The following is a 16,844-nucleotide window of genomic DNA, read 5'->3' as shown; positions in this document are numbered from 1 at the left end:
GCCTTTGAGGCCAGCAGAGTGTGGTGGGAAGGGAAGCACTTCTCGGGAGACAGTGGGCAAATTGCTTCCTCTGGTCACTCTCCCATATGCCCCCTCCAGGCCAGAGAGTGGGACTTGGTGAACTGGAGCTTTTCCAAGGCAGCTCAGTCCCTGTGGCAGGTACCCTCGAGGCCAGAGCATGGGACTTGATGGGCCGTAGATTTCCCAAGTCTTCTGTTGCAGGAGCCTTCAAAGCACGACTGCAGGACTTGGTGACCTAGAGCTTTTCTGTGCCATGTCGCCTGCAGGAAGCCACGGAGCCAGACAGAGGCATGGAGCAGAGACCTCGCAGCGTCCCCCAGGTGGCCTGGGTGAAGGAGGGGGATGAGGAGGAAGGCCCTGGAGCTGCTCCAGCACAGCAGCCTGAAGAGGTGGAGCAGTGCCAGCCCCTGCAGGAGGGTGAGTGGCACAGCTGGGCCACAGGGCTGGTGGTTGCAGCCAGATGGGCCTCACCCCATCCCATTCTGTGTGGACATGACCAGGGAAAGGGAGGGGGAAGAGGGCCTGGGCGGATCCCCGGCATCTCCATGCACTGGGCATCCTGGGGCTGGCCCTGCCTGTGGAGCACAGGGCTGGGCTGTGTCCTCTGGCCTCTCCTGCAGCCTCTGAGCTCTGACCATGCTCACTCTTTGCCAGATCCAGGACGGGACAGCGGTGCAGATGCTGAGAGCAGGCCTGCTCAGAGCCGGAATGGTTCTCCCCCTCCGGATGTTTCTGAGGAGAATGATGTCTCTGATGCAAAGCAAGTAAGCAGCCTGTGGTCAGGGCTCAAGCCCCAAGGGATGGTGTGGCCTCTCAAGCCACCTCCCCTGGGCCCTCTCAGCCTTTGGGTCCAGCACAGTGTGGTGGGAAGGGAAGCACTTCTCGGGGGACAGTGGGCAAATTGCTCCTTCTGGTTGCCCTCCCCATGTGCCCCCTCCAGGCCAGAGAGTGGGACTTGGTGAACTGGAGCTTTTCCAAGGCAGCTCCGTCCCTGTGGCAGGTGCCCTCGAGGCCAGAGCATGGACTTGATGGGCCAGAGATTTCCCAAGTCTTCTGTTGCAGGAGCCTTCAAGGCACGACTGCAGGACTTGGTGACCCAGAGCTTTTCTGTGCCATGTCTCCTGCAGGAAGCCAGAGAGGAAGACAGAGGCATGGAGCAGAGACCTCCCAGCATGCCACAGGTGGCCTGGGTGAAGGAGGAGGGGGATGAGGATGAAGGCCCTGGAGTTACTCCAGCACAGCAGCCTGAGGAGGTGGAGCAGTGCCAACCCCTGCAGGAGGGTGAGTGGCACAGCTGGGCCACAGGGCTGGTGGCTGCAGCCAGATGGGCCTCACCCCATCCCATTCCGTGTGGACATGGCCAGGGAAAGGGAGGGGGAAGAGGGCCCGGGGCTGATCCCTGGCAGCACCATGCACTGGGCATCCTGGGGCTCGCCCTCCTGTGGAGCACAGGGCTGGGCTGTGTTCTCCGGCCTCTCCTGCAGACCCTCAGCTCTGACTGTGCTCCCTCTTTGCCAGATCCAGGCTGGGTCAGCGGTGCAGAGGCTGACATCAGGCCTGCTCAGAGTCGGAATGATGCTCCCGCTCCGGATGTTCCTGAGGAGAATGATTTCTCCGAGGAGAACAATGTCTCTGATCCAAAACAAGTAAGCAGCCTGTGGTCAGGGCTCAAGCCCCCAGGGATGGTGTGGCCCCTCTAGCTGGCTCCCCTGGGCCCCCTTAGGCTTTGGGACCAGCACAGTGTGGTGGGAAAGGAAGCACTTCTCGGGGGAAACTGGGCAATTTGCTCCCTCTGGCCACTCTGCCCCTTCCCCCTCCAGGCCAGAGAGTGGGACATGGTGAACTGGAGGTTTTCCAAGGCATCTCAGTCCCTGTGGCAGGTGACCTCGAGGATAGGCCATGGGACTTGATGGGCCAGAGACTTCCCAAGAGTGTTGCAGGAGCCTTCAAGGCACGACTGCAGGACTTGGTGACCCAGAGATTTTCTGTGCCATATCTACTGCAGGAAACCACGGAGCCAGACAGAGGCATGGAGAAGAGACCTCCCAGCGTGCCAGAGGTGGCGTGGGTGAAAGAGGGGGATGAGGATGAAGGCCCTGGAGCTGCCCCAGCACAGCAGCCTGAAGAGGTGGAGCAGTGCCAGCCCCTGCAGGAGGGTGAGTGGCACAGCTGGGCCACAGGGCTGGGGCCCTGCCAAATACTGGAGTTCAGTCCATAGCCTGCAGTAATTACTTGCCCACCAAGGCTTTTCTCTCCACTCTCTGAGTCCTGCCAGTGCTGGGTGTGCTTGGGAGTTTGTGTGAGTGGCACTCAGCTTGTCGAAGAGAAAAAATTCTGTTGTTTCTGGCTGCTCAGAGACCAAGCAAAGCATAACGTCCCTTTTTAAATAACTTTTTCACAGCGAGGTTTTCCATAGGACTACTGTGCCTGGCAGCAAAGTTGGCTTCAGAGTGGAAGGAAAAGCACTTGTGATCTGCAGGATGCGAATCCCTCGGAGAGGAGAGAGAAGCTCTTTTCTATAATTCAGGAGGCATTTGTTAAATGGAGCTGCAGAGCTGTGGGCGCAAAGGTCGCCTCCCAGTGATGGGAGGAAAATCTGTCATGACTCAAAGGCTTGGTTTTCCTTGGATATGGAGCCCAGCCCTGCTGCACAGATCCCATCAAAGCCCCTGCTGCTGGCAGGTGGGACCTGCTGTGCTTTAATGTGGGGCTCTTGGGGGAAGTCATTCTCCACTCTGGTCCTTTCCAGCCTCAATTTGTTCATCTAGTCTTTCAGCCTTAGTTACACTCTCTAGATAAGCTTAGAAACATCACAGCAGCTCTTACAGTCATTTCTTAACCCTTTTTGCCTTTAGCAGTAGGTTTTTCAGGGAGACAGAGGTAGTTTGTTATTAACCCATTATATACCCTGTATTTAGGCTAATTATCTCTCAAAATGAGGAAATCTATTCTGCTTAAAGCCAAGAAAGCAAAACTGGAGTTTCAGAAATTTAATAAACTGAAATATTAGATATATTTGAAAGGTTAAGATGCCACCTTTAAAATTTACTTTTGCTTACTGGAAGGCTCTTATTTAGATGAGATCTGCCATGAAATAAAGGAGTCTACTTTAAAAAAAAAATTGTTGATAGTCTGACTTGTGTATGTGGATAAATATGATGTTTAATGAACATCATTTTTTGCTTTAGTGAGGCTTTTCCTTGGCCTTTGAAGGAAAAAATATTTTTAGTTAGATGAAAGCTGGAGAAAGCGTCTCTAAAAACTAAGTGTTCATCCCTGTAGAAGCAAGAAGTTTAAAAGAAACCTCAAAACATTCCAAAACCGTCATTCAAACTGAAAAATAAGTGCTGAAACAATAATTTCAGCGTTTGAATCAGTGTTTGACAGGGATTGTGGCAACAAATGTCACAATCCAAATGGAAGTTTGGGGTTTTTCTGAAAAGAAAGGGGTGAGGACATTGTGATGGCTTTTATCAATATAAAGAAAATGCAGCTCATGTGAGCTGAGCAGAGTGTTAAGAATGAGGCTGTAATGGCATGAAATCATTCCTGTTGGAGGCCACTGTACTTGTATAGACTGAAAGCCTTGTGTGCACAAAATGAGCCCAGAAGGTCTAATTTTGTTTCTTTGCTATTTAACTGTGAAGGGATAATTTCTTCAGTGCTACCCGTTGTGGCAGAAGCTATTGCCTTAGAAATAAGTAAATGAAAATAGTAAGAGGGGTGTGGGCTTGAGTCCATCTTGGTGTTGTTCTGGTAGCACTTACTGCCTTAAATGTATTTGCTGCTGTGCTGCAGTTTGATCTAGAAGTTATTTTACAGCTCCATATTATATATGAATAAAAAACCTGCTCCCGGTGCACGGCCTTAAACTGACTCTCCAGGTGCCAAAAGAGGCACAAAGCACTGATTTTTTTTCCCCTGCTTTTGAATTTTCAGTGGTTCCTTCATAATGAAGCTCTTTAAAAATGTAGATTGCTTTGGTTTGGTTTTGTTTTACCGCACTTTGAGAGTAACACTCAAAACCAGGAGGAGAAATGTTTTATGCAGCCACTTTGGCCTTTAAGGGTTGTCTCTGTTGTGGATCCGTGTGACAGATTAATCTTGATATTTTTTTTTTTGTTATTAAACGCCCCCCAAAAACTCTGTCAGTATCTTGCCATTTCCATGGGACTTCTCACACTGGAAAGTAAAGTAGTGTGATGTTTAGGAAATTCTAGCCCAGTAGAAGTCAAACTATAGTTTTTAGAGCTTCACCCGCCACAGAACCTCCTTGGAAAGTCTGTGACAGTGGAGATGCTGCCCAAAGTGAAGCCCAGCTTGCTCAGGAAAAAAACCCATGAAGTTCATGTTTTACCATCCCTGAGAGAAAATTTTATGGACAAGTTTCCTGTAGATGCTGGGAAAAGGGTGGGGTTCGTTTTTGGAAACTTGCATTCAGTGAAAACCAGTTTTAAACCTTGAAAGAAAGAATGCACTGAAACATCCAGCAACCTGTACACCAAACACGACAATATTTGGTGCTTCCTTCCAGTTTTGGCAAATGAGTCTTTAAAAGCAGCTGGAAAAGAAGTGAATAGAATGAATTGCAATCACTCCTCTTGATATTCATTTTCACTTTAACGAAGTTTGATTTTTTTTTTAATTTCTTTTTCCAAACTGTAGTAGAGCAAAACTAATAACTCTCAACCAGCATGAGAATTTAGTGCTACTTGTAATTACATCACCTTGGTAATGCAGTAGGATACTGCACATGACTGATTTTTGGATTTTAACTGGGTTTTTCCATATTAGATTCACTCCTTATGAAAAAAGGTGTTGAGAAATTCTGTATGCCCGGAGCACAATGTGCACTTGAGAGCAGTCAGGGTCATATGTGACTTGGAAAAGTTGTTTGGGCTCTTTATCATCTGCCTTTCTGAAAAGGGAAATGAAAAAACTGTGCTGGAGGGTCAGGAAGTAAATTAAGATTATTTTTTTCTTCTTAAATTTGGCAGTGCCCAGCAGGCTATGTCAGGCTCCTGGGAACTCTTTTGCAAAGAAGTAGCAATGTTTACTCCTCTAAGTAGTAGTTGGGTGCCTAAAGATGTAGGTGTAGGTGTTCAGAGAGATTCAGAAAATAACTAGATTAGGCACTTAGACTTTTTAGTCTCCATGTAAATTATTTTGCCTATTTCTGTAACTTAAAACCTTAATGGACAAATCAAAATTTATGGAATAATAGCAGTTGTGTCTCTAAGCTTTCTGTAGAGCTCAGTTTGGAGGCTGAACATTTCAATCACATTAAATAGCTCTCCCCTGCTTGCAGTCCCAGAAGTTTGGTTTGGGGTGCCAACCTCGAGGCAAATTAATGCCACATGGGAATTGCACCATAATGGTAAAAGCATTCATGGTTTTGCCCAGATTTTAGCTATTTCATGTCTGTCTGAATGAGGATCTTGGGAATAAGGATGAAAACTGAAGTACAGACTTCTGCAGTGATTTATTAGCACTCCTTTAAACTCACTGCCTTTTAAAGTCCCTCTGTGACACTTCTACTTGATTCTGTAGTATTTTTTGGTTCATGAAAAGTGAAATGGGGTTCTTTTGTTTTATTTTGCCATGTACTATCTGTAAAATATGGAGACTGAGCTACAAAAAGAAGAACCGAACTATTGTATGTTCAGTCTGATCACTGATATTTCTCTTGCTAAACTTGATGTGGATAATCCCCCTAATATAAATTAGGATTATAAGTGCAAAGTTTTCAAACTGAAGTCTGATGCATTATTTACACTTGATAAATGATCTGGTCTAAAGGGAAAATCTTCAACAATGGTATCCAGTAACTCATGTACAAATATCAAGCACAATAAGTCCTGGTTATAACCAAGATTTCATGGTGTTTTCCTTGGTCTGGAACCTCAGTATCTTCTGAGAAGCACAGATGTGCTTCAAGAAAACCCATCTGACTTGGAAATCAGAGATACACTCTTCCTTCCTCTCTCCTGTATGATGTTATTCCCATATCTACCTGGTGGATATTCATTAATATTTTAATAGCTGCTTTTGTTTTCCTGTTGTCCCTTGATGTAGGTCTGGAATAGAAAGGCACAGGAATACATTGGAAGGAAGAGTTGTTTCTAATAAATATACTGATGTAGTGAAAAGCAGAGTGTGTAAGTGCACAGTGTCCACAGGAGAGGGACACTATCAGTGGTTAAGTTCTGTATTCTATAATATACAATTCTTCTGAGCAGACACTTCATTTTGGGTGTTCGGTGGTGTTTTTTCCCCCAGTTTGGAATTAATTTGCTGTCTTGGCCTTTTATCTTCAGAGACATAAAAATGCATATTTTTTGATTGCCTTCTGTAGTTTGCTGTTACTGTGGAAAAATCATATTCTTAATACACTTACTACTGTAAAATACAAAGTGTTTATAGGGCAGATGTATCCCCTGCCAGGTGGGATAATGGGAAGGGTCCTGTCCAGCTGACCTTCCCTGGATATTTCAGCTGGCACTGAACACAGAAAATCCTTTGTTATCCTTTCATTTCCACTGCTGCGTGGCTGCAATGTGTATTTGTTTCCTGGTGATGGCACAGATTTAACAATACTTTCACTCAGTATTTCTTGTTGCAGTGCTGTGGCACCGTCAGGTCCCAGGGATTCCCTGTGCTGGCTTTTTCTGGATCACTGGGAAACACGTCTAAAAAGGTCTTTAATATTAAAGTTTCTTAGTGAGAAGAGACTTGGGACCTGTCCCTCATCTTTTAAAAAGGCATGAGTGCCGTCTGGCATGAATTTCCTGCTCATCTGCTAATTCAGTGAACTTCCATCTTTTCCATTTGATTTTTTTTTTCCCCCCTGAAGTTCAAACCACAAAGAGATTAAGGAGCTGAAACATTTGTGTCTTTCCAAGTGGTACCAAATGGGTCTCTGAGCCATGACCCTCTGAAAGCCATCAGTGCAGGGCCTGGGGGGTCAGAGAGGAAAGGTTTGAATTCCAGGCAGTGAAAAAAAAGGTGAGGAAGAAGGGGCAGAAAGTACCAGAAAATCAGTGGAAATTTCTGATGCAGAAAACTTTGTAGATAGTTTTTTGGTTTTCTGTGTTTGGTTTTGTTGTTGTTTTTTTTTTTTTTTTAGTTTTCTAATTTTCTATTATAGATTGCATTTTTTTTTTTTTAAGATAAACCCACATCGTTTGAAATGGAAAACCAGGAACTTTTCCACCTAAAAAATGACAGAATGCTGCTGTCTCCCAGTCTTCTTTAAAGCAAAATACCACAGGGAAAACAATATATGAAACCCAATATTTCCTGCAAATTGCTATTTCAGAATGAACCTATTCAGGAAAAATATATCTCCTAATACCACTCTGAGCCCAGTGCTGATCAACTGTAGCCTGAGAATTCTTGTCTGGATAACTGGAAGGTTTTTATGGTGTTTGCAGTCTCTTTTGTGCCAAAAGTTTGTGTGGTAGACTTTTTGTAAGCATGAAAATGGAGACTAATTCTTGGTTACATTCTGCCCTACTTGCATCAAGGACCTCTTTGTCCTTTCAGTAATGGGATTCTCAGTCTCTGGGATTCATCAGAGGGATTTATCTGTGTAATAAATATGTCCACTCTGCCTATACTTTTAATGTTTCCTGATTAAAATAAAGCTGTTTATCTCTTAGCTTCAGTGATTGTATGTAAACAGGGATTACTGATCCAGGAATCTCATCCCCAGTGCCAGTTTGCAGCATGTTCAGGCTTTCTTTGGGAATGGCTGCAGTGTAAGGACTATGTCTGTCTGAACATGTGCAACTGCCTTGGAGTTAGTGTGGGCACAGGAAAGAAATACAGAACAGCCTATTCTACTGAGGTTTTTATGTATATAAATATAATTTCTTATTAACCACTGTGTAACACAAAACCAGCTCTTGTAAGGAAACGGACAAAAAAGTTTGACCATTCTGACACAATTTCTTCTTACCCCTCCCCTTCCAAATGGTAATAACACTTGTATAATTGTTTTTGTTTCTAAATAAACTGTGGATAAAATCTATGCCATAATAAAATAATTGCCCCTTTGAGACACAGACCTCAACTGTGAGAGGGCCTAAATTATCCCACAAAATAATAAAAGGCAGGATCAGCACAGAGAGACTTCCTGTGGAAGAGAGGAGCAACTTGTGGAGGCTGTGCAAGGAGCCTCAGGGCTGGCCTTGGACCTTGTGTAAATGGCCATTAATCAGAATCATGTTACATTTTACACAGAATTAGCAGGATATGTGGCTATAAAAATATGGGTAAATTTTGCTGAGCAAGCCTTAGACAAATTAAAGGAAGCAAAATGCTTTTGAGGCTATTAAGTGAAGAGATGAAGTCATGAATCCTTGATTTATGTGTGTGTAAATATCTCTGCATCCTTTGCTTGTGTTTTTTCCTTGGCAGCTGCTGCTGCTGCTCTGTGTCAGAGAGACCTTGGGAATGCTGCTCTGGCCCCAGATGGGTTGCTCTGGTCATTTGTCACTCCTGTGTCTTGGCACTCAGGCAGTCTCATGTTCACTAATTATTTCTATTTTACCAGTCTATTTTTTGCAGTTCTTTTCTATTGAGCAGAGAAGCTTTGTGTTTTCCTCCTGTATTAAGGAGCCAGAATCTTGTTCAGCAACTTTGCATCATCCTTGGATTCTTACCCTTAAAGCAGCACTCAGTCAATCAACTGAATGGACCATCTTTTTCAGGATTGTCCTATTTACACAGATTGAAAAAAAACTGAGGCCAGTTTAAATTCATTGTTTATTTTCACTTATACCCTTAATCCTTTTTGACTAAACCATTGTTCTCCTTTTCATTAAAAAAAAAGGGGATAAAAGAGCCAGCTGTTGGCTTTTCAGAGGAGGCACAGGGGGACAGGGTAGTGGCATCTCCTCACAGGTGCCAGTCTGAGCTCAGCTTGCTCTGAGAACCTGCAAAGGAGGAGTCTGACCACCTTTCTGTTTTTAATTATGGCTAAACAGGAGGGCTTCAATAGCAGTTATTGTAATAAAATTCTAGGCACTGAAGTTCTGGTTCAAAATTCAGATTTCTTTCCTTTCCCCACATATGTTAATGACAGATACTGAAGTTTATAATGTGACATTCTCCTACAACTTCTGGCTCCTGCAGGGTCCAACATTCCCAATATTAGGATACTTAAGTGGTCCTAATCATCACTTTTGTTCCATAGGCAAAGGAAGGTACCCTCTTTCTGCCTCATACATTCTCATGCAATACTTGAAACAATTTCTTTCATATCTTAGCTATTTTCTATTTCTTTATCTGATGTCCTGTCTATTCTATTCACATTTTCAAAGACTACAGTTTTTGAGGTGTTATTTGTAGGATTAGTAGAGACAGAGAATGTCTTTTTGTGAAAGTCTTGTACTTTTCTTCCTTATTAATGTATTTAAATGTATTAATCCTCCCTTTTCCCCCCCATCTTTCCCCAGCATGTCACACTTCTGCATTGCTTTCCCTTGCTTTAATAATTTTCAAGAATATTCTGCTCAGTTGATGTAAGGGCATCATACTATTTTCATGCTGTTATTTAATTTCATTGCAGAGCTCTAATGGATGATTTTGAAACTATTCCTGTCAGAGGTACGTGAGGTCTAGAAAATATCACCATGTGAGGTTCTTCTTCCTTTGCAAAACTGTCACTTTTCCAGCTTGTAACAACTTTTTCAGGTGCTAAAGAAAATCTAAAGAAATTCTACTTGTGCCAATTTGTTGTTAATCAATATCAACAATAAGGTAATAAACTTACTTTCTAAACTTAAAAATGCATCTTTTTCTCACTAGAGGCTGAAGATTACATTTTGTGATTTGGAGAGCAGAGGGAAGACTTCTTAACCGTGAAGGAAATACTGAAGTGTGAGGCTTCTGATCTGATATTTTCAATTTTGAAACAAAAATCATGAACTGGCTGCTTAGCTTGTTGTAGTATTTGAATAGATAAAAAGTGTCTGGCTAATCCACATGCTGGGGCTGTTGGCTGGCAGCCTGTTCACAAGTGCTCTGTACAAGGGCTTAAATTCTCAGCTTGTTTAAGTAAACCTCATTTCTTTCAAAGATTAGATGAGGGGTTGCAGAACACTCAGGTACTCAGCTGCAGGTTGTGACCTCAACAAACCCAGTGGCTTTGGGCACAATCAGACTCTTTATGTGCAAGAAAAACTAATTATACATATATGTAGTATAATCCTATTATAGATATAATAGGATATGTAGTTCAGCCTTAATTGTACATCATTTTCCTTGTACTTTCTTTGTATAAACAGTTTGTTTTCTCCAACAACTTCATCTCTTGTAGTTGTTGAAATTGTTTGCATCCTTCCAAGAGCTCCACAGCTTAATTCTTGTTGGTGGTGTTGCTGAATCAGTTGTGCTCCAGAATTCCCCCTGTCCTGATCAGCACTGATAAGTTTTGTGACATTAATTTCTCTGGAGCAGGAGGGTTCTCACATCCTCGTTCAACAGCACAAAACTGAGTTGCAAATGGATTTCTGTAGATGTTTTTCTTTCTAAAAACACTGGATGTTTCTATATAATCTTTTTCCTAAACATCATCTCCAGGTTTTTGGCTTTTTTGGCTGTGACAGTGGTGGTGGCTCAAACAGATGTCCCTGAGCTGGTAAAAGCTTTGTTAGTAAAACTGAGAAAGTGTGTGTACCTTTGATTTGCTTTTTTGTCTTTCCTACAAAATAAAATGAAGGATATTCACTGGAAAACCTGCTTTGGAGCTGAGTATAGCAGTGATTAAAAACTCACCCAGCACATACAATCTAATGGGAAGGAATCTATATTACATAATAATAGTCTAAAGACATAACATTAAAAAAATAAAAGTCTAAAGGACTAGAAATTATTTGGTGAGGGCAATCTACTGCTCAACAAAACCCCCTTATTTTTTAGCACATTTGCTGCATAGATAAACACACCTTAATAAAATCCGTCTCCAACCTGGACCCTATACATTTTTTATATGGTTTTTAAAGTATTCCAATGCAACAGCTCTGCTAGTCTGAGGAAAAAGCTCTTATACCTCATCCTGTCCTCAAAAGTAGCTGCATGTGGATTTGTGTAATGTAATTTTTTTTATATGTTTTTCTCTTTTTCAAAGCTTCGGGGTTTAAATTTTGGCACAAATTTGATATTTGGAGGTAGATGATACTTTAAAAGCTTATTTGTAATAAGTCCAAACAGACGCTTTGCATGGCAACTCAGAGTTTTGAATAACATGAAGGAAAGTTTCCATTCTTGACCAAAATGAGAACATCAGTCTCCTGTCATATTGAATGATTAGAGGTCTGGTGCACTGAGCAGAGATATGAAGGATCCCAGTCCAAACCCCTGCTCCAAATTTCCCTTTTGGAAGGGGTTGAGAGCTGTTTAGCCCATTAGTAGCATAACTGTAGCTGCTTGAGCTCCTGGCCTTTTTTCCCTTTGTTCTCCAGTGGTAGAAGTTCCTTGTTTTCACTTATTACTCAATAAATCTGAGACAAAATCACCTGAATTATCAGGCATTTGAAAAAACCCCAAACACACAAAAAAAGCAGTTCAAACTGCTATCCATGTCTTTTCCTTCCAGGTGTGCTTCCCTCTGCTCGTGGTTCCCAGTTCCCTCATGGAACAACTTTTATTTTCCTCCTTAATATTCACAAATTGCTTTTCCCTTGCTCAGTCATGCTCTTTACATTTTTGATTTTTTTGATTTTTTAATTTTATTTTTTGTTGGTTTTTAAATTATTTTTTGATTTCTTGATTTTTTAATTTTTTTGATTTTTGATTTTTGATTTTTTAATTTTTTAATTTTTTTATTATTTTAATTTTTTATTTTTTTTATTTTTAATTTTTTTATATTTTTATTTTAAATATTTTTATTTTTTTATTTTTATATTTTTAAATATTTTTATTTTTTATATATTTTTATTTCAAGTATTTTTATTGTTTATATTTTTATTATTTTCAATATTTTTATTTGTTATTTTTAATATTTTATTTTTAGTTGTTATTTTTAATGTTTTAATATTTTTAATATTTTTAATACATTCATCTTGTATAACCTGAGAAGTTCAACAATAATAAGTAGAAGTAAGCGTGTTTTTATTTGTAATGAAAGTATTTTGCAGAAAGACAGCAATGTTTTCATATTGACAATGAATGGTTAGTCAGGTCAGGCAGGTTTAAGTCTTGATTTAAGTCCTAAGCAAAATAACATCCGAAAAGTCCTTGGAGTACCTTTGCTTCTGTAACTTGCACTGATGTATCTGTTTCTGTAAAAATCATCTTTGGAAGCAGATCTATTTGAATCAATGAATATAATTCCATAAAAATCCTAGGACTGGGAAATCGTATTACACAGTGGGTTTGCATAGCCTAAATTCGAGTTTTCCACTTAAAACACCGAAAAAAATGTCTTCAGTAATTCATTTGCACCATTTAGGTGCACATGGAATTTTCATTAAAAATAACAATTCTTCTCAGTGAAAGAGAGACTTGAGTGGAAAAATCTTTGTCCTAATCATGATGTTTCATTGAGTGTTTAAAGAGAAATATTTTTATCTTTAATCTGTGAATTATATATATATGATTGAAAAGTAGCTGATGCAAGAAGAAATGAGTGTCATTCCTCTCCTGGCATCAACTCTGACAGTTGGTTGTGGGAGGAAGATGCCTCTTCATTGTCTGTTTTCCTTTGCTTGTTACCTTCCTTTCATAAATAAGGAATGAAAAACAGCCTCCCTTCTTTTGATGTAGCTTATAAGACATTCCTGAGAGGGTGTATTTTTCTCTCTTTTCATTGCCCTACACTAATGGCAAGTCACACTCAAAACCTCCAGAGACAAACTAGGAGACAATACATAGACATATGTTAGATTTTCTTTTATTTAGGTGGAAAATGAGTCATAAATCCTTAACCATCCCTGCGGACTATTTGCAAGAAAAAAATAAGTCTTTCTGCCAATGTATCCTGCTTTCAAAAAAGCTTTCCTCCAATTTTTTTTTCAGAGCTACAGGTCTGTACAGTGGAAGTGAGAGTTCCTGAGGCAGATATTGCACTGAAATGCCTATTCTCCACCAAAAAAACCAACATAATTGGAAAGGCACAGCCTGTCTGGTTGTTTATGTGCTCTAACACAACTGCCTTTGAGTTTTGTGGATCTAAACAGTTATTTAGCAATCTCTGTGTAATAAATCAGTGTCTGATTGGAAAGGTAGTTTCCTACAGAGGGGCTCTGACGATGCAGGAAACTCAGAATCTTGCCTTTGAAATTGTGTCTCTGTGATCTCAAAATGTACAATGATTTACACGAGGGGATTGAGGGCACCCTCAGTCTCTTTGCAGGGTGGGAGTGTGGATCTGCTGGAGGGCAGGAAGGATCTCCAGAGGGGTCTCGATCCGTGGGCTGAGGCCAATGGTCTGAGGTTCCCCAAGGCCCAGGGCTGGGTCCTGCCCTTGTGTCACAATGATTCTCAGAATCTAGAACCTTCTGACACGCTGTGGGCAGAGGTTCTGTCTCGTGTTGGCGTCACTTGCTCTTGGCAACCTTTTGGTTGCCCCTTGGGTCACCACCAGAGCTGCAGGAGCTCCGGGGTGGAGGAGGAACGGGGTGAGCTGGGATGGATCACAGTTGGTGCTGCCTGGGGGCAGGTCCCTGGCCAAGGTAAGGGCAGTGACCCTCTCCCTGGCTTTTCTCTGGGTGTTGTCACCTTGTTCTCAGAGCAACAGAGGGAAAAAGCTGGCAGCCCATGGTTGGACAGGGGCACCCTGTGCTGGGTTAGGAAATGGCCGGATGGCCGGGCCCAGAGAGTGGTGGGGAATGGGGCCGCATCCAGTTGGCGGCTGGTCACTAGTTAACGGTAGATATTGGGGATGGGGGAGATCCTTCAGGCCTCGTTTTAGTCCATAACCTTGAAGGAGTATGCTCTCCGACCCTCCCCCGCCACGTGGCCGTGTGACCCCAAGACGGAGCACTCACCAGACACCAGGGGAGAGAGGACGAAAGAGCAAGTTTAATTGTGGGAGGGGGCTTATATAGCCTTTGGGGACCAATCACAGGTGAGGGGTCACAATCAAGGTGAGGGGTTCACAGCCAATAAGGGAGGGGTTAACAAAGGACCAATGGAAACACCTTGGGACATCTTCCCAGGACACTCTGGCCCGAGAGATAAGGGATTTACAGTGGAGGTATAGGGGAAAACGCAGTGGCTCTGTAAAGAGCCCTCTTAACATGAGTTTAAACAACATTAAAAACTTCTGCTTCATCAGTCCATCTTTGGCAGGACTCTTTCCAAACATTCATTGCTACAACTAGTGGTGTCCCCAGGGATAAGTGTTGGGCTCAGTTCTATTTAATGTCTTTATTGATGATTTAGATGAGGGGATCGAGTCCACCATCAGCAAATTTGCAGATGACACTAAGTTGGGGGGGGAGTGTCGATCAGCTGGAGGGCAGGAGGGCTCTGCAGAGGGACCTGGACAGGCTGAAGAGTTGGGCTGATTCCAACGGGATGAAGTTCAACCAGGCCAAGTGCCGGGTCCTGCACTTTGGCCACAACAACCCCCAGCAGCGCTACGGGTTGGGGACAGAGTGGCTGGAGAGCAGCCAGGCAGGAAGGGAGCTGGGAGTGTGGATGGACAGGAAGCTGAACATGAGCCAGAGTGTGCCCAGGGGGACAAGAAAGTCAATGGCATCCTGGCCTGTATCAGGAACAGTGTGGCAGCAGGACCAGGGAAGTGATTCTTCCCCTGGACTCAGCACTCGTGAGGCCACCCCTGGAGTGCTGTGTCCAGTTCTGGGCCCCTCAGCTCAGGAAGGACATTGAGGTCCTGGAGCAGGTTCTGGACCTGAAGAGCAACGAGGCTGGGGAAGGGACTCAAGCACAAGTCCTGTGAGGACAGGCTGAGGGAGCTGGGGCTGTTCAGCCTGGAGAAGAGGAGGCTCAGGGGAGACCTCATCACTCTCTACAATTCCCTGACAGGAGGTTGTAGCCAGGTAGGGGTTGGTCTCTTTTCCCAGGCAACTCTCAGCAAGACAAGAGGACATGGTCTTAAGCTATGCCAGGGGAGGTTTAGGTTGGATATTAGGAAGAATTTCTTTACAGAGAGAGTAATCAGACATTGGAATGGGCTGCCCAGGGAAGTGGTGGATTCTCCATCCCTGGAGGTTTTTAAGACAAGACTGGATGTGGCATCAGTGCCATGGGCTGGGAACCACAGCAGTAGTTGATCAAGGGTTGGACTTGATGATCTCGGAGGTCCCTTCCAACCCAGCTGATTCTGTGATTCTATGAAAAGCTGCCCTTGACAGGGCAGATGCCTAATGAGGGATGGATGTGTGGGGACAGATAGACAGGTTTATTTGGCAGGATGGTGTTTGGTCGAAGGTTGGACTTGCCCTTGGAGGTCACTTCCAACCTAAATAATTCTGTGAATCTATTTAAATATACACACTCCTGCATCACTCAGTGCTTACAAAACATCATGTTTCAACTTCTGCCCTCCTGTGCAGCTTAAAGCAAATCACCATCTATCTGATGTGGAACCTGAACACTCGTAGCTGAAACAGCCATTCTGTGGCTTGGTTTTCTGTCTCTGCTCTCAGGACTGCATACAAAAATGCTTTTAGGACAGACAATCTGCCTCAAACAGCTCTCAGTGCTATAGGCTGGCTGCCTGTCTTGTCCTGTTGTGTGTGGCAATGGCAGTGTGCATATCACAAAATATCAGGTAATTTTATAGCCCTTGTCAGAACTGTACATGAAGTGAAAGCAGGGCAGAGGGTAGGTGTTCATTCTGTCAAGTGAACAAAGCCACCTAAAAGTTTCTTATTACACTTGAAAGTAGCTTGATTCACTTTTCCCCAACTCATCAGAAAGTTTTGGTGTTTGATTCTCAGAAGGGAAAAAAAAAAATGGGTTGGCAGCTGGAGAGGACAGGAGGGTTTGCTGAGCAGTGGAAATGCTGGTGTGATGAACAGGAGCATGAAGTCAATTAAATACCCACCTGTAGTCTAAGTTATCCAGCCTGAAGTGAGCAGAGAAAAGACTCTCCTGAACCAGTACCATCATCCCAGATCAGAGAGTGACAGCAGGCAGAAAAGTGTCACCATCTCACACCCTTTATTTTTTTTCTGGAGCAAAGACTCCACCTGAAAACCCGTCTGCCCAAGGAATGAGTGCTGGTCTTACTGAGTTCTCCAAAATGTTTCTTTGGTTTGCTGCAGAGGGAATATTTCTCTGCTGAAGTCAAGTCACAGCCTAGTAAGTCACCTTGCCAAGCAGAGCTATTATGTGCTGTAGGGAACATGTCCCGAGGTGCAACAGGTAGGCACCGAAGCTAGGGGACATGCGCAGAGCCAGACCCTCCTATTGGTTAAGAGTCACGTGGGATCAAGGTATAAAGGACCGCGCGCTGTTTAAATAAACCTCTTTGTTTACCACCTCACAGAGAGCGTGCCATGATTTCTTTATTATATAAAGGCAGTGCCACGTGCACGCTACATATGGCGACCCCAGAGGGGACCGAATCTACATTAGATAAGATATTTTAAAACCTGTAGCAGGTTCTATCGGTAGGATCTCCGGTTATCATTTTAGTTTTATAAAGTGGGAGTCCTTTTACCGAAAAAAACATAGACGTCTGTAAACGTTGCCTTGGGGGAGTCCAAGGAACGAAATTTGAGCTCAAAAAAAGATAGGTTAGTGCACAGAAAAAAGGAAGAAAGAAGAAAGAAGAACTCGCCGAGAGATCGGAGCGGGCGGGCACCGGAGAAAGCGGAGCGGAGAGAAACAACATCGCAGCAGTG

The 16,844-nt window shown here is 43.2% G+C and overlaps 1 protein-coding gene across 4 annotated transcripts in view; it reads left to right on the top strand.

Moving 5' to 3' along the window:
- Positions 1-13,525: 13,525 nt before the first annotated feature.
- Positions 13,526-16,844, top strand: part of SHISAL1 (shisa like 1) — a 241,411-nt gene continuing 238,092 nt past the window's right edge. The window contains exon 1 of one of the 4 annotated variants that reach the window (XM_027693552.1): positions 13,526-13,700. The gene's annotated coding sequence lies outside the window, so the exon portion shown is untranslated. The remainder of the gene's footprint in view (positions 13,701-16,844) is intronic. The other 3 variants (XM_027693556.1, XM_027693558.1, XM_027693557.1) reach the window with 3 other exon arrangements.

Source organism: Neopelma chrysocephalum, unplaced genomic scaffold (assembly GCF_003984885.1).
Source record: "Neopelma chrysocephalum unplaced genomic scaffold, ASM398488v2 Primary Assembly neopelma1_92, whole genome shotgun sequence".
Taxonomy (NCBI): domain Eukaryota; kingdom Metazoa; phylum Chordata; class Aves; order Passeriformes; family Pipridae; genus Neopelma; species Neopelma chrysocephalum.
Note: the sequence above shows the minus strand (reverse complement) of the source record. Positions and strands in the feature narration are given on the sequence as shown.